Below are 6,129 nucleotides of genomic sequence, written 5' to 3'. Positions count from 1 at the left end.
CAAGTGCTTTACTGTAATATAGCCACACTTGAAATGTTTGCCAAACCCACCATGCTTGTGCAGTTTTTGTAAAGGGGCGGGGGTGGGGGAAACCACTGCTAATAGAACAGCATAGGATGTGATATTCTGTGAGTGGTACTGTGCCAGCTGTTACCCAAAATGGGATTAATATCTCTGGATGGAGCAATCAGAGGTGGAGATTTTTTTCTCACTTCCTTTTCCTTTCTTTCTTTCTTTTTTTTTTTTTTTTGAATTTTCCAAATGTTGTACATTTTCTGTGTTTGTCATTGAAAGGAAATGATCTTAAAAACAAACTGAAACAAGGAAACTGGCCCCCAGCACTGTAGCTGGGGAACCACGTGGTGGTGGACTACAGAGTAGTCAGAGCTGGGGGGAATATTTGTTTGCTTTTAGAAGACTTTGGGTTTTTTTTGTTTTTTTTTTTGGTTTTTTTTAGATTTATTTATTTGTTTGAAAGTCAGAGTTACACAGAGAGAGAAGAGGCAGTGAGAGAGATAGAGAGAAAGAGAGAGAGAGAGGTCTTCCATCTGCTGGTTCACTCCCCAATTGGCCACAACAGCCAGAGCTGTGCCGATCCAAAGGCAGGAGCCAGGAATTTCTTCAGGGTTCCAAGGACTTGGGCCAACTTCTACTGCTTTCGCAGGCCATAGCAGAGAGCTGGATCGGAAGTGGAGCAGCTGGGACTCGAACCGGCGCCCACAAGGGATGCTGACATTGCAGGCGGTGGCTTTACCTGCTACACCACAGCGCCGGCCCCTGAAGACTTCAGTTTCTGAGAGCAATGCTAGAAGGTACAGAGAAGGTATCAAGATTTCCTGTAGGCTCCTGGCCCTCAACACACACATACACACAAAGACCATACCAGGGTGGTGTAGTTATCCCGATGCCTGTAGTTCATTCTCAGGGTTACTCTTTTTTTTTTTTTTTTTTTTTTTTTTTTTTTTTTTTTTTGACAGGCAGAGTGGACAGTGAGAGAGAGACAGAGAGAAAGGTCTTCCTTTTCTGTTGGTTCACCCCACAATGGCCACTGCAGCCGGCGCTGCACCAATCCAAAGCCAGGAGCCAGGTGCTTCCTCCTGGTCTCCCATGCGGGTGTAGGGCCAAGCACTTGGGCCGTCCTCCACTGCACTCCCAGGCAACAGCAGAGAGCTGTCCTGGAAGAGGAGCAACCGGGACAGAATCCAGCACCCCGACCGGGACTAGAACCCGGGGTGCCGGCGCTGCAAGCGGAGGATTAGCCTATTGAGCCATGGCGCTAGCCAGGGTTACTCTTGATGTTGGGTGTTCTGTGTGTGAGAACCTGGATCCACTATTACAGTATCACACACAGAAGTCCCTGCCCTAAAATCCTCTTGTTTTGCATGTTCATCCTTCCCACAACCCCTAGCCCCTATCAACCACTGATTGGCTGCCTGCGTAGTGCTGAGTCTTTTCCAGAATGTCATAGAATTGAAATCACACAGAACTAAGCCTTTAGAGATGTCTTCTTTCACTTAGTAATTGGCGTGTAAGGGCCCTCCCCATCTGTTCCCCACTTGAAATCTCGTTTTCTTTACCACTCAATAATAGCCCATTGTCTGCTGCACCGCAGTGCACCTATGGGAAGACATCTCAACTGCTTCCAACCATGGGCAGTCATGAGCAAAGCTGTGTGCAGGTATCCGTGTGGACACAAGTCCCTGACGCCTTGGGTAACTCTGCATCAGGGAGAGTGATTGCAGAAGCACATGGTAAGAGGAAGTTCAGCTTGGTCAAGAAGTGCCAAACTGTCTTCCAAAGTGGCTACGTCCCCACCAGCAGTGAAAGGGAGATCCTTGGGGCCAGCGCTGTGGCATAGTGGGCTAAGCCTCCGCCTGTGGCACCTGCATCCCATATGGGCGCCAGTTCATGTCCCAGCTGCTCCTCTTCCATCCCAGCTCTCTGCCATGGCCTGGGAAAGCAGTAAAATATAGCTCAAGTCCTTGGGCCCCTGCACCCATGTGGGAGACCCATAGGAAGCTCCTGGATCCTGGCTTTGGATTGGCCCAGCTCCAGCCATTGTGGTCATCTGTGGAATGAACCAGTGGATGGAAAACCTCTCTCTCTCTCTCTCTCTCTCTCTCTCTCTCACTCTGCCTCTCAAATAAATAAATGAATGAATCTTTAAAATAAAAGATATCACCACCCATACTCCCTGATACTTTGGGAGGGGTGGTCAGACCGAGGGCCAGAAATCAGCTCTCCTGTTTGCCACTTTCCCATCCTTGGATGTGTTCCTTAAGCTGTTCAAGTCCCATCTGTGATGTGAGGGTAAATTATCCTCTTTCGAATGTTCTGGAAATAATGAACGATATATTTAGAAGTCCCTGGAATTGTGGAAGTGACTCTGTAGATGGTGGCTCTATGCAGGGGACTCGGATGCCACCACTCTGGGCTGCTCTGCTAATTGCCCCACGCGTCTGGGGACTCCTTCCCAATTTCGGAAGCTGTGACTTGGATATGGTTTGAGTGTGTCCTCCAGAGCCCTGTGTGCCAGAAGCCTGGTCCTCACTGACACAATACTGAGAGGTGGTGCATCTTTAAGGGTTAGGGCCCGGTGGGATGTGATCAGGTCCTGGGGGCACCAGGGTTGGGAGGGATTAATGGCGCTCTTACAGGACCAGCTTGGTCCTCACAGGTTGTTGTACAGCGAGGCCACCCGCTGTGCTTGACCCCTCTTGCACGCTGCTGTTTTCCTTTCTGCTTCTCTGCCATGTTGGGGTGCAGGCAGAAGGCCCTCACCAGAAGCTAGCCCAGTGGAGTCACTGGGTCTTGGACTCTCAGGTTCCAAAGCTGTGAGCTAAATGAACTTCTTTTCTTTTTTTTCTTTTTTTTTTTATTTTTATGGAACGCTTCACGAATTTGCGTGTCAACCTTGCGCAAGGGCCATGCTAATCTTCTCTGTATCATTCCAATTTTAGTATATGTGCTGCCGAAGTGAGCACTGAACTTCTTTTCTTTATACATTACCCAGCTTCAAACAGGTATTCTGTGAAAACAGAAAAAAAAAAAAAAAAAAAAAAAACCTCAGGAGAGCCTATAAGACTCTCCCAAGACTGGTCTAGAATCCAGAAGCTTCTTTTCCTGCTAGCTTGCTAAGATGGGAAGATGGCAGTCGAGAACTGCCTATGGCCAGCGTGCTCACCATGGGCAAGATCTGGCTACAGGGCAAGGCCGACAAGAGTGGAGCGAGGAAGGGGAGGCGACAGAAACAGAGAGGAAGAATGGATGACACTGCTTGGTCCCGATCACACCTGGCTCCTGCCGATTCCCACTGCCAACGACCCAGCTGTCCAAACACAACATCAGGAAGGCACTCACAATCAAGAGTCCTGGCTCGGCCAGAGCCGTGGCTTAATAGGCTAATCCTCCGCCTTGCGGCGCCGGCACACCGGATTCTTTCCCGGTTGCCCCTCTTCCAGGCCAGCTCTCTGCTGTGGCCCAGGAGTACAGAGGAGGATGGCCCAAGTACTTGGGCCCTGCACCCCATGGGAGACCAGGAGAAGCACCTGGCTCCTGCCTTCGGATCAGCGCGGTGCGCCTGCCGCAGCGCACCGGCCACGGTGGCCATTGGAGGGTGAACCAACGGCAAAAGGAAGACCTTTCTCTCTGTCTCTCTCTCTCTCACTGTCCACTCTGCCTGTTAAAAATAAAAAAAAAGAGTCCTGGCTAATAACCCCTTACATCGCTGACATGCTGGGAGCACCCCTAATGCACCACTCATGCTAGTAGGTATATTGGGTTAGTCTCTTCTGGGCACCCCTCCCTGGGCCATCTTCATTATCATGGATAGGTCTGAGTGAAAGAAGAGCAAGAGCATACCCCTGGGCAGTCAGTCTAAGCCAGGACTGCCACAGGTGGACCGGGCTGCAAGAGCAGCTAGGTGAGCAGTGGGAGTTAAGAAGAAAGGCTCAGGACTCAGAGAACACTGCGTCGTCCGTCTTTCCTGAGGCTAGGCCTCACAGTGATCACAGGGAACCCGCCCCTCCCCCACAGCCCTCGGACAGGGCCCCTCCCCAGGGCCTTCCAAACCTGATGACCCAGATCTTTGGGTCCTGCAGGTGGGGCCTGTGGCTGAGTCACCTGTCAGCTCCAGGATGTTCCCGAGGCTTCCAGCAGTAGGAAAACATAGCAGCTACTTCCTGAAGTCCTTACGGGGAACAGCTCGCTGGGGTCGCTCCCTCCGCGTCTCCCAACTTTGGCCGACCTCCACCTGCACTCTGGTGTGGCTGAAAGGTAGGGGACAGAGAAGTCAATGACAAAGACAAATAACCACACAGACTTCAGGCCACAAGTCCTGGCTCCCTCCAGCTTAGTCATGTGGCCTTTGGCCAGTCACTGTCTGCTCTTTTTATTTGTTAATCTTCTAAAAGATGCATTTTTTTTTATTTGAGAGAGAGAGAAAAAAAATCTTCCAACTGCTGTTTCATTTCCCAAATGGTGGCAATAACCAGGGCTGGGCCAGGCCAAAGCCAGGAGCCTGGATCTCCATCCAGGTCCCCAACATGGATGGCAGGGGCCCAAGCACTAGGGACTCTAAGTGGAACTCTGATGTGGGATGCAGGTGTCCTAGGCTGCAGCTTAACCTACTGTGCCTGTCTGCTTGTTTTGTAAATGGAGCCCTGCTCATCACCAGGCACCTACCTCCCATAGGCAGACACTGGCCTGGTAGCTGTGTTGATATCCCAGCATTTCAGTGAACCTGACACGTGGCCCACGTGCCTGGCCAGGATGGACTTTTGGCAGTTTTACAGACAGGTAAATAGAAGGCCAGAAAAGCAAACAGCCCTTTGCCCAGCCTCCTGCTCCAATAAGTCACTGCTTAACTCCTACAGAAGGTTCTAGTCTTTGGGACTGCTTGACTGCTACTTGTATTATCTATGAAACAAACGAACAAAAAAATGGCTTATTAACCAAAGTGCAGAGATGAGATTTCACAGGGTGCTCTTAAGCCTTTCTAAAGCTTCATTTATCGATAAGCAAACACAGAAGCTATAGGACTCAGCCGAAGAAACCAGGCTTCGTTTATAAGTTACTGGATGCCTTTTAGGAAGGCGATGTTGGGGTGTGGAACACAAGCCTTACACACCTTCACATTCTGAAATGTACGAGGGAACTCCAAAAAGCTCATGGAAGATGGAATTCAAAGGTAAGTTTAGGGGCTGGTGCTGTGGTGCCGCAGGTTAAGCCGCCGCCACCTGCAATTGCAGCATCCTGTATGAGCACTGGTTCAAGTCCCAGCAGTTCCACTTCCAATCCAGCTCCTTGCTAATGTGTCTGGGAAAGCAACAGGTGATGGCCCAAGTGCTTAGGCCCCTGCCACCCACATGGGAGACCTGGATGGAGTTGCTGGCTCCTGGCTTTGGCTTGGCTCAGCCCCCACTGTTACAGCCATTTGGGGAGTAAACCTGGGGATGAAAGATTCTCTCTCTCCCTCTTCTTCTCCCTCTCCCTCTCTCTCTCTAACTCGGCCTTTTAAATAAATAAATAAATCTTCAAAAAAGAAAAAAAGCAGACAAATGATTAGAAGACTTTTCACCAAAGAAGATATACAGACAGTAACACACCAAGGGGAGAAGTTCAAACTCCCTTTGTCTCCAGAGAAATGCATACTAGCACTGCACACTTACAAAAGTGGCAAAAGTTTGAAAAGCTGCCCTCAGGTGCCAGCTCCGTAGCATAGTAGGTTAATCCTCTGCCTGTGGCACCGGCATCCCACATGGGCACTGGTTCAAGTCTCAGTTGCTCCTCTTCCCATCCAGCTCTCTGCTATGGCTCGGGAAGGCAATAGAAGATGGCCCAAGTCCTTGGGCTCCTGCACCCATGTGGGAGACCCAGAGGAAGCTCCTGGCTCCTAGCTTTGGATCGGCACAGTTCCAGCCATTGCAGACATTTGGGGAGTGAAACAGTGGACGGGAGACTTTTCTCTCTGTCTCTCCCTCTCATTGTCTGTAACTCTGCCTCTCAAATAAATAAATAAATAAATAATCTTTAAAAAAAAAAAAGGAAAGAGGCTGGTGTTGCAGCTTACTAGGCTAATCCTCCGCCTGTGGCGCGGGCACCCCGGGTTCTAGTCCTGGTCGGGGCGCC

At 50.2% G+C, this 6,129-nt stretch overlaps 1 long non-coding RNA gene and 1 other non-coding gene across 2 annotated transcripts; both read right to left on the bottom strand.

Moving 5' to 3' along the window:
- LOC149127488 (uncharacterized) lies at positions 1-4,727 on the bottom strand. Its single transcript, XR_016230897.1, has 3 exons — positions 4,684-4,727; positions 4,123-4,268; positions 1-805 (listed from the first exon to the last, which is right to left on the bottom strand). It is a non-coding gene; the product is annotated as an uncharacterized LOC149127488 (long non-coding RNA).
- Positions 2,878-2,984, bottom strand: LOC127491871 (U6 spliceosomal RNA). Its single transcript, XR_007920804.3, has one exon. It is a non-coding gene; the product is annotated as a U6 spliceosomal RNA (small nuclear RNA).
- Positions 4,728-6,129: the final 1,402 nt, after the last annotated feature.

This window comes from Oryctolagus cuniculus, chromosome 3 (assembly GCF_051225735.1).
Source record: "Oryctolagus cuniculus isolate XC-2025 breed Fujian yellow rabbit chromosome 3, ASM5122573v1, whole genome shotgun sequence".
Lineage (NCBI taxonomy): Eukaryota > Metazoa > Chordata > Mammalia > Lagomorpha > Leporidae > Oryctolagus > Oryctolagus cuniculus.
The sequence above is the reverse complement of the archived record's forward strand: the minus strand, read 5'-3'. Positions and strand labels throughout refer to the sequence as shown.